Source organism: Oryctolagus cuniculus, chromosome 16 (genome assembly GCF_964237555.1).
Source record: "Oryctolagus cuniculus chromosome 16, mOryCun1.1, whole genome shotgun sequence".
Taxonomy (NCBI): Eukaryota; Metazoa; Chordata; class Mammalia; order Lagomorpha; family Leporidae; genus Oryctolagus; species Oryctolagus cuniculus.
In genome coordinates, this window is record NC_091447.1 from 8,991,378 (window position 1) to 9,002,720 (window position 11,343).

Below are 11,343 nucleotides of genomic sequence, written 5' to 3' on the forward strand. Positions count from 1 at the left end.
GTTGCAACCATTTGGGGAGTGAATCAGCGGATGGAAGATTGATCTCTCTGTCTCTGCCACTTTCTGTCTATAACTGCCTCTCAAATTAATGAATAAAACAAACAAACAAAAAGTGCCTGGTTCGACTCCCTGCTTCCTTTCAACTCCCAGATCTGTGTCCAATTCCAACTTCCTGCTAATGTGCACTCTTAGAGGCTCAAGTACTGGAGCACCTGCCACCCTTGTCAGAGATCCAAACTGAGTGCCAGGCTCCTGACTGTTGTGGGAATTTGGGGATGAACCAGGGGATGGAAGATCTCTCTCTCTCTCTCTCTCTTCCTGTTTCTTTCTTTATTTCTCCCTCTGACTTTTAAATAAAATTAACAAATAAATTACAAAAAAGTTAAGGTATAGTTCCACTAGCTTTTTAGGATTTTTGAGAAAGTCATTCCATTTTACACCTGTTTAAAGTAGTTATTCCAAATTTCTATCCTGGCTGTGGGTATGCAAGATGTTTATGTTAATGTCTACAACTTTGTTTCCTGTAAAATTCTACACAGTGACATTTTCTTAGTGATTTTAACCTAAATAGTACAGTGAGTCACTCAATGTCTTCAGACACAATCTACAGAGTGTGTGTTTTTATGAATATCAGTCACACGGTGGAGCCGGTGGTGTGGTGCAATGTGGGTTAAGCCATCACTTATGATGCTGGCATCCCATAGCAGAGTGCCAGTTCAAGTCCCAGCTGCTGTGCATTTGATCCAGCTGCCTGCTAATGTGCCTAGGAAAGCAGCAGGTGAGGGCACACGTACCTGGGAACTCGCCACTTACGTGCGAGATCCAGATGGAGTTCCTGGCTCCTGGCTCCTGGCTACGGCCTGATCCGGTGCATGCAAGCCATTGAGCCCATCTGGGGATTGAACCAGCAGATGGAAGATCTCTCAGTCTCTCTCTCTCCCTCCCTCCCTCTGTCTCTCTCATCTCTCATTACCAGGATAGGCAGTTGGGTAACACACATTACTGAACTTACTGCGACATGGGACACGGGCATCCCAAGTGGCTTCTTAACTGCTACACCACGTGTCCACCCCAGCATGCTGGATGTTGTGACTGTTGCACACATTGCCAGAATGACCATCCCCATCGTGCAGATGCCACCTGTTGCAAAAGAAAGCCACAGGGCCACCTCCCCCTGTTCCTCTCCCGAAGCAGCTTTTCAGAGAAGCTGACCTGCAGGTCTGTTTCTGTCTGTGAGCTGTGCTTCAGGATCCTCCCACACTGACTACCTTGACGTTGTCAATGATGCCGGGAAGAGAGCTGCACAACCTCTCCTCCAGGACTCAACCGGGGTGGCCAGGAGCAAGCGGGCATGGCACGGGTGCCCCTCTCAGCACCTCCAGGCAGCAGCTAATCCTACAGAGTAGGCTGGGATGTTGGGTGTGCGTTCATGTACACACAATGTTCATGCAACCAGCAAGGCAAAGGATGCCACCGCCAAGCAGCAACTGAGAGAGGCACACCCCTTCAGTAGGCTCAGTTTCGAGGTAGGAGGTGGAATTACCTAAGAATCCAGTGACTGTTTATTGATTGACCAATGACTCGATTCCAGAGGCTGTGTATTGATAGCTGTGCGTCTATGGCACGCACTGGATACACACCCTCTCTTTCGGATGTTTACACGCACAGAGCCAAGCCAGACCCTCACGGGTAATATTGACAATGGAGGAAAGCAGTGGAATCCCTAGAAGATCAGAAAAAAAAACATAGAGATCCTCTTGTCTCCACTGCTGCTTTCAACAAAGGAGAACACCCAAGCCCAAGGGGTAAGCCAGTTTTCCCAAAGCAACATCACTAGTTGCACAAAAATGCCTGCCAGGTTGATAAGGGGAACATGCATTTTATCCACAAAAATTAGGGCTTGATTAATACGGAATGGAGGCTACCAGCAACGCTGCGGATCTTCTTGGTCTTTCCCACGTGGAGGAATCTCTGAAGGCTCTTGTTGCAATGGGGATTCTGATTCAGAAGGTATGGGAAGGCCCTGGGGTTCTACCCACCTCACTCACTCCCACGGGGATCTTGACTGCCAACCTACATGTCTGAATATTGAGCATTTATAGGTAACACCCTGGCCAAGTGTGGGTGCAGAAAAGCGCCCTCAGCTTTGCACTGTGCAAGAATTCTTTCCTGCTTTGTGGAGCAGTTCACAGTTCACATCAGAGAACTCTGGTCATGCCTCGGGCAAATAGATTTTCTTGTGAGTGCTTCTTTCAGGAAAAAAAAAGTCAATCTAATGAATCATTTAAATGTCTTCTATTTGTGTAAATGCCCAAGCCGTATTCCTGAGTGCCCTTGGCAGAGGGGCTTTGTCATCATTAAGAAAGTTCGCCTCCCACTTAGCTCTGCTTCCTCTTAAGTGATAAGCAACATTGCAAAATTGCAACTAGGCAACCAGCAAACCCTTCCCAGCAACCAGAGCTATGAGCTTTCAGAGTGGCGAGCTCCCTTCTCTAACCTACACTGCTCCCTGCTGCAGGCTCTCATTCTTGGGTTTCTCAAGCTCCTCCGAGCAGTTGACATTGTAGGATCGGTCATTCCTTGCTGTGTGAGGGCTGCCCCCCTGCACAGTAGGATGTGTCACAGCGTCTCTGGGCTCTTCCCACCAGATGCTAGTGGAACACAGGAGCCTCAGGGGCCGGCGCTGTGGTGCAGCGGGTTAAAGCCCCAGCCTGCAATGCCGGCATCCCATATGGGTGCTGGTTCAAGTCCCAGCTGCTCCACTTCTGATCCAGCTCTCTGCTACGGCCTGGGAAAGCAGTAGAAGATGGCCCAAGTTCTTGGGCTCCTGCACCCACGTGCGAGACCCGGAAGAAGCTCCTGTCTCCTGGCTTCAGATCATTGCAGCTCCGGCCATTAGGCTATCTGAGGATGAACCAATGGATGGAAGACCTCTCTCTCTGAATCCGTCTCTCTCTGTAACTCTGTCTTTCAAATAAATAAAATAATTCTTTTAAAAAAAAAGAACATGGGAGGCTCAGATATTGATAGATGTCCCCTAGGAGGCAAAATCACCCTCCAGTTAAGAACCATGCACTTAACAAATCATTTCTATCACGTTGGGGAAGATAATGAGCTTACAGTGTAGAATTATGTAGCTCTAGATCTGAAAGAGGTCCCTGCACTCACACGCTGACTTTAGAAAGATCCATTGGGTACAACGCTGTTGGTGCACATGGTGAAATCAATGTATATGCAATGTTCCAGCTTTAAACAGTGCAAAATCCCAGGTTCCACGTCTGCTTTGTCTTTGCTGATGTAAGGGACGTTGGAGGGAGTTAGTCCGAGCTTGGTAAAGGTTAGACCAGAGCTGTGTGCACCCTGCGATAGGTCCCCTGAGCAGAGATCATCCAGCTGGGTGGTGAGATGTTTTCTGTCTTACGTAAAGCACTAGTGTGCAAACATAACTTCGAGATAAATCCCTAATCCAGCCTTGCTGGATTCTGGAGCAGTTGACGGGCGCGGCAGTGAGAGTAAGTCGGTTTACGACATGCTTGTTGCACATGGTTTCAAGGGTGTTTTTCTTCCTGAAGCATTCGTGGAAAGAGTTTTATTAATAACCCATTGACAGCAAAAGAAGACAGCGAGAGGGAGAGAGTAATTAATCAGCCACTCACCTAAAGCTGAGCGAACGTGACCCACTGAATAACCTCTTGTTCTTGGAGCAGTTATCTCACTGTTAGGAGAACCCTGAAGGAAAACACTTCATTGCCTTACTTAGAAACTCATTGTCTGCACATTGGTTGTCCAACACTGTTAGGAGTTGGGGGGCCTAGAAATCTGCTATACAGTTGGGGGTTATTTATGGTAGCTGACATTCAAAGCTGGAGGCTCTGGGACAGAAGAGGCTGTTTCCACCTCTTGCAAAGACAGCCATTGTCTCCTGGCTGTAGGCTGGGGGTGACAGCCATCACCTTCCAACCAGCAGGACCTGCAGCTCTGCAGCGGCCAGCTCCACCCCCACTCACACTACTCAACCAAGATTTCTTGTCCATCCATCTTATGCTGGAGACTAACGCAGGCATCAGCCCATAATTATCTTATTTAACAACTTGGGGCATTGAAGAGCTAGCGACAAATCCAAGGGGAAGCATTAGTCGAAATAATACCAAGTCTATCTGAGGGTTCTCGAAAGAAGGAAAACAAGGCTTTGAATGAAGTGAAAGTGCTTGAATGAACTAGACGTGTAGTGTTTGCTTGCTGGCTGGCTCGGTTTCCTGATGCAGTCGGTGTGCCTCACAACTTGGAAGCAAATTGCAATTTTGCAAGCTGACTCACGTTTGAAATGTTTTAATATGGCTCCAGGGTGCTTAGGACTTCTGCAGTAAATTTGCTTTTAGAAACGAAGCATCCTTTGGTAAAACGACTAACCGCTCGCCCTGTATCTCATTTTTAATTCTGATTTTACCGAGCAACTTTCTCAGAGGACTCTATCCGGTGTCTTTGGAAGTCATCAATGAAATCTAAGTGAACAGATTTTATTTCTCTCTCACCGTTTTGTTTATTTATTTGAAATGTCAGAGAGAGAGACAGACAGAGGGAGGAAGGAAGTTGCTATATGTTGGTTCACTCCCCAAATGCTGGTGACAAACAAGGCTGGGCCACAGCCTAAGCTGGGAACCACGAATCACATCCGCGTCTCCCACGTGACAGGCACCGGAGCCACCACTGCTGCCTCCTGGGGTCTTCATTTACAGGAAGTTGGAGTTAGAAGCTGAAGAATGGTTTCAAATCAGGTGCAGCCATCTGAACTTTTTTTTTTTTAAAGATTTATTTATTTATTTGAAAGGCAGAGTTACAGAGAGGTAGAGAGAGAGAGAGGGAGAGCGGTCTTCCATCCACTAGTTCACTCCCCAAATGGCTGCAATGACCAGAGCTGTGCCGATCCGAAGCCAGGAGTCAGGAGCTTCCTCCAGGTTTCCCACACAGCTGCAGGGGCCCAAGAACTTGGGCCATCTTCTACTGCTTTCCCAGGCCGTAGCAGAGAGCGGGATCACAAGTGGAGCAGCCGGGACTCAAACCAATGCCCATATGGGATGCCAGCATTGCAGGCGGCAGCTTTACCTGCTGCGCCACAGCGTCAGCCTTGCATCTGAACTTCTAAGACAAACAGCCACATCAGGTGATTTTGACAGCCGTGTAGTGGCTTTTAGTCTCGGGAGTAAAAAAAACCCATAGATTGTCTGCCTCCTCTTCAACAGCTTTGTGACTGTTCAAACCAAGAGTTCAGCAGTTTTGATGGCAAAGGGATGGTCCAAGGCCCAGAAGTTGGAAGAACCAGGAATCTTAGGTGGAGCAAACATGCACTCTCAGAGGCCTGAGGTGCCATGCAAAACAGCCAACTGGTCCAAGGCTCAGGTACCAGCAGGAGCAGGGCCACGTGGGGAGCTGGTGAGTAAGGTTTGGCAATTGGTAGTCCCAGCTGCAGCCAGCCGTAAGCTCATCCCTGCCTAGCACCAGGTATGTGTGCCAAGAAGCCTCCAGCTAATTCCCACCCATCACCATGCAAGTCAGGGGCAGCCAGCCGCTCTGCTCCAGCTCCTACAGCCCCAGGAGTGGAGACAACCCACACCCACATGCCGCCATGGGACCTGGGAGCAGGAGGGAAGGGGGGGGAGAAGAGAGGGGGAGGGGAGATGAGTGGGAGGGGGAAGGGTGGGAGAGGCGGGGAGAAGGAGAATTTGATTTGGTGGTTTATTCCCCAAACACCTACAAGAGCTAGGCCTAAGCCAGGAGGCAGAGACTCAGCCCAGGTGTCCCACATATGTGGCAAGATCTCAAGAATTTGAGGCCTCACATGCTCATGTGTGTGTCCTTTCCCATAAAGGATGATTCCCTCTCTCGCCCTCTCCTAGTATTGATCTTGAACCGAACCGACCTCACAACACTTCACACTTGGTGGCCATTTCCAGAATTGACACAACATTACTTCGTACTGTAGTTCCATATGGTTCAGGAGAAGCGTCCTAAGCAGTGTTTGCTCTCCTTTAATCTTTCTGGAAATATTTTTAATTTTTTTTCAGACTTAGCAACAACATGATAGCATCCTTGGTAGAGAACCCGCTTCACCTTCATGTCTCTTTTTCCATTTCTCAATCACTGTGCCTCAATTTGCAAAGTCATTATTCCTCGACTCGGGGGATGAACTTCTTGGAATAATGGATTTCCTTAAACTGGTCAGTTGATTAACACTGACCGAGCAGTGAGAACTGCTGGATGAGAAGGGAAGAGACTCAGTTCTAGCCCTTCTACTGAGGAGGGACAGGCAGCAGCAGGTCACCTGAGGCTTTTCAGGGCACACCTAGAAAAGGAAACGATTTGTCTCAGGGTGGGAGGCAGGATGTGGCATTCTTTTGAAGGGCACTCACAATGAAATGCTTTTCAGGGGAAAGCTTTTATCTAACGGCCATTAACTCAATCAGGGGACTCTTGGACCAAGAATAGGCACGGGCAGAACCTTGGAATACAAACTGGTACTCAAAAGGCAACCTAAGAGAAAGTAACTTGCCAAAGATTGCCATCTAACAAAGCCCACGATGCCTTATCCCAGGCACTTGCGAGTGTCCTGTCAAGACCTTTTTGGGATCTGCCTCGGTCCATTTTAATGATTAACACAACAAACAGAAGAGAAAACTTGTGGAAAAATAACTTATTTAACCAAACTGTGTTCCATCACAAAGTTCAAATGGTGACATGTGGCCACACAGAATCTACCTTGGTTCTGAGAGCTTTCAAGTTGTGCCCAGCTGTTTTTCATTGCACAGTTCCTGCATTTGAGATGCTATGATCAATCATAAGATTTTGTTCCAGTGTCTTCCAATGCAGGTTTCAGTGAGTGTTCTGTGAGTGGTACATTTTCATTAATAATGTATTTTTATTCATTAGAAGTTGGAATGCATCTCCCTAAATTCTTTAAAGAAGGAGAGAAATTCCAAGTCTTCAGGTAAATTATGTATAAAATAGTCAAGCATATTAATTTTTTCTTCCCTAAAACCAAAGGACTAACCTGAATATATTAGTCAGGTGGTCAATATTGAGTTTTCATATTGAGACAGGGTTGATGATTATACACAGAAGGAATCTTAGCCAGATGGCTAACATGATTTGGATCAGTTGCACTGGTCATTAACTGAGGAGTTACCGTGACCCAATCTTAGAAACTTCGTAATTTCAATTGTGAAAACACTGACAATCATTATTCTCAGAATGTGGTTCTTGTCTCCGGGAAGTACACAAGACAGTCCATGAGAATACAGGAAATTAATACGGGAACTTACAAATTTAAAATTGTATATGGGGCCTGGCACTGTGGCATGGCAGGTAAAGCCGCCGCCTGCAGTGCCGGCATTCAATATGAGTGCCGGTTCGAGTCCCGGCTGCTCAACTTCCGATCCAGCTCTCTGCTGTGGCCTGGGAAAGCAGTAGAAGATGGCCCAAGTCCTTGGGCCCCTGCACCTGCGTGGGAGACCCGGAAAAAGCTCCTGGCTCCTGGCTTCAGATCGGTGCAGCTCCAGCCATTGCGGCCAATTAGGGAGTGAACCAGTGGATGGAAGATTTTTTCTCTCTCTCTCTCTCTCTCTCTCTGCCTCTGTCTGTGTAACTCTGACTTTCAAATAAATAAATAAATACATATTAAAAATGAATAAAATTGTATATGAAAAGGAAACAAGACATTGATTCACTCTTTAACACCAATGCTGTAGTTAGGGTAGTTAGGGACCTTTTTTTTTTTAAGGCACAGTGACAGGAAGCAGAGAAAGATCATCCATCCACTGGTTCACTCCTCAAATGGCCACAGTGGCTGGGACTGGACCAACCAAAACCAGGAGTCAGAAACTCCATCTGAGTCTCCACATGGGTGGCCTCGACTCAAGTACTGAAGCCAGAATGCACTGCTTCCCAGGTGTATTAGTAGGGAACTTGATTGGAAGCAGAGTAACCAGGCCTTGAACCAGTGCTCCATTATGGGATGTGGTGTGCCGAGCAGCGGTTCCACCCACTATGTCAAAACGCCCACTGCTGTAGCACAGTTCTGAAGTCACCAGTCATGGACTGCCTGTGAGGTGCCCCTAGGGTAGCAGTAAAGGGAGTCTCATCCGTAGTCACTCACTGCTTTTTACAGTTTGAGACCTGCCACTGTTTACTTATGAAAATTTTTTGCTTCAGTTTTCCTCTAGATGTCAGAATTACTGGCCTTATTATTGTTTTGGTGTGTGTCTTCTAATAGTTTTATTTACAGTTTTCCTTGAGTTCTTTAGTAAATAATTCTGAGGACAACAAATTTTAGGATAGCCCAAAAAAGAATGTGTAGCTTCTCATGTCTTAGTGAATGATCAGACAATTTGTATCTTTCATTCTGTTGATGTGGTTTATCATGTTTACTGATTTCACACGCTGAACCTTCCTTGAAGCTCTGGGATGATAATTTTCCTAAATGCGAATTCTCTAGGCAAATTACATATAAAATAGTCAAGCATATTTATTTCTCTTCCCAAGAGACCAAAGGATTCATATGAGTGTGCAGTCTACAGCCATACCACACTGAACGCGCCCGCTCTCATCTGAGTGTGTAACACACTCAATGTTAAATACATTATGGTAGAGTTGATCAAATGTTTGAGTCAATTTGTTCATGGTGATTAATCTTTTAACTGTGCTGTTGGGCTTGGTTTGCTAGTGTTGCAACATTTCACATCTATGTTCATCAAGGCTATTGGCTTATAGATTTCTCTTCTTGTGTGTTCTTGCTTTATTTGATTTTGAGTTTGAAAGAATTCCCTCCTATTCCACTTTTTGGAATAATTTAAGAAGGACTGGTATTAATTTTTCTTCAAATGTTTGATAAAATTCAGCAGTGAAGCTGTCGAGTCCTGGGCTTTTTCTTTGATAGTAGTTCAATCTTGCTACTTGTTATTGGCTTATATAAGTATTCTATTTCTGCAGGATTCAGTCTTGTAAGGTGCATTTATCCAGAAATGTGCCCATTGCTTGTAGGTTATCATATTGCTATATAGTTATTCATATATAGCAATATATAATTATATAATTATAATTATATAAATATAATATACTCTTAATAAAAAGTTATAAAACTTACAGCTTAATAAGGTATATTTGAGCTTTATAAATTTCAAATAAATTTTACTTCAAAAGTTTCATGGAAATGGAATTAAGAAACAAATTTATTTTATGCCAGAAATTTAAATCAATGCACAGTTTTTCACAACAGGCACTTTCCAAGAACTTTTTGAAGACCCTTCATATCTTGATTGAGTTTAAGCTTTTCTACTGTGTCTTTAAAAATGTATTTTAGGGGCGGATATTTGGCTTAGTAGTTAAACCACCATCTGCCTGTCGGGGTGCCCACGTCAATGTTAGAGTTCCTGTATTTGAGCCCTGGCTCTACTCCCAACTCCAGATTCCTGCTAATGCACATCCTGGAAGGCAGCAGTGATGGCTTAAGTAATAGGATCCCTGAACACCCACATGGGAGTCCTAAGTTCCTAGTTCTAGCTTCAGCCTTGCCTAGATTGGCCTTCGCAGGCACTAGGAGAGTGAACCAGTGGGTGGGAGCTCTGTGTGTGTGTATGTGTGTGTGTTGTGTGTGTGTGTGCCTTTCAAATAAAATGCATAAATAATTAATTTTTTAAAATTTATTTTCCCCCAAATAAACCGTTTATTTAAGGAGTACTCACTTCATGCATTTCATAAGTACAACTTTAGGAATATGGTGATTCCTACCCACTTTCCCACCCCTTGTCCTCCTCCCTCTCCATTCCCCCCTCCCAGTACCATTCTCCACTAAGATTCATTTTCAATTAATTTTATACACAGAAGACCAACTCCATACTAAGTAAAGAGTTCAACAATTCGCACAGAAAGAAAAAGCAAAGACAAACAAACAAACAAAAAAACTGTTCCTCAACAGTTGAGACAGGGCTATTCAAAGTCATTGCATCTTGAATTTAATTTCACTTTTTTTTTGGAAACGTAATTAACTTTAAAGAAGCATCCAAGAATAATGCATCTTTTGCTAGCACTTAGACATACTTATAATACAATTCTTTTTTTTTTTTTTTTTTTTTTTTTTTTTTTTTTTTGACAGGCAGAGTGGACAGTGAGAGAGAGAGACAGAGAGAAAGGTCTTCCTTTTTGCCGTTGGTTCACCCTCCAATGGCCGCCGCGGCCGGCGCGCTGCGGCCGGCGCACCGCGCTGATCCGATGGCAGGAGCCAGGAGCCAGGTGCTTTTCCTGGTCTCCCATGGGGTGCAGGGCCCAAGCACCTGGGCCATCCTCCACTGCACTCCCTGGCCACGGCAGAGGGCTGGCCTGGAAGAGGGGCAACCGGGACAGAATCCGGCGCCCCGACCGGGACTAGAACCCGGTGTGCCGGCGCCGCTAGGCGGAGGATTAGCCTAGTGAGCCGCGGCGCCGGCCTATAATACAATTCTTTGAGGACAGAGGTCCTGCATGGGAAGTTAGTGAACTGTGACTCTTGTTGTTTATTTAACAATTAACACTCTTACCTCTTACGTATGACGTCAGTGACCACCTGAGGCTCTTGACATGAGCTGCCTAGGCTATGGAAGCCTTTGAATCCACAAACTCCATCAATATTTAGACAAGACCATAAACAAAGAGGATGTTCTCTCCTCCCTTCAGAGAAAAGTACCTGCTTCTTTGATGACCACTTCTTTCCACTGGGGTCTTACCCACCAAGATCCTTCATTTAGGACAATTTTTGCCACAGTGTCTTGGCTTTCCATGCCCGAAATGCTCTCATGGGCTTTTTAGCCAGATCAGAATGCCTTAAGGGCTAATTCTGAGGTCAGAGTGCTATTTAAAACCATTATCATTCTATGAATCTGCTGTGTGGACAGCTTCCCATGTTGGAACATTCCCTCCTTTTTAATTCTATCTAATATTATTACCAGACCCTTAATCCTATCCATATGATCACTTTAACATTTAAGATGGTATTTTTACCACCAAGCTTAAGGGAATTTGGGGTCCCATGGCGAGTTTTTAAACTGTATCCTTAGAAGTAAATCCATAGGAATGTTTGCAGAACTATACAGCTTTACAGTTACAAACATCACACACTTCATAATTACAACTTTAGGAACATGGTGATTCTTCCCACCATGCCCACCCTGCCACCCATACTCTTAACCTCTCTTCCTCCTCCCTCTTTTACTCCCACTCTTATTTTTTAACTGACATATATTTTCAATTGACTTTATACACATATATTTAACTATGTTAAGAGTTCAATAAATAGTATAAAAAGGTTGTTCCTCAAAA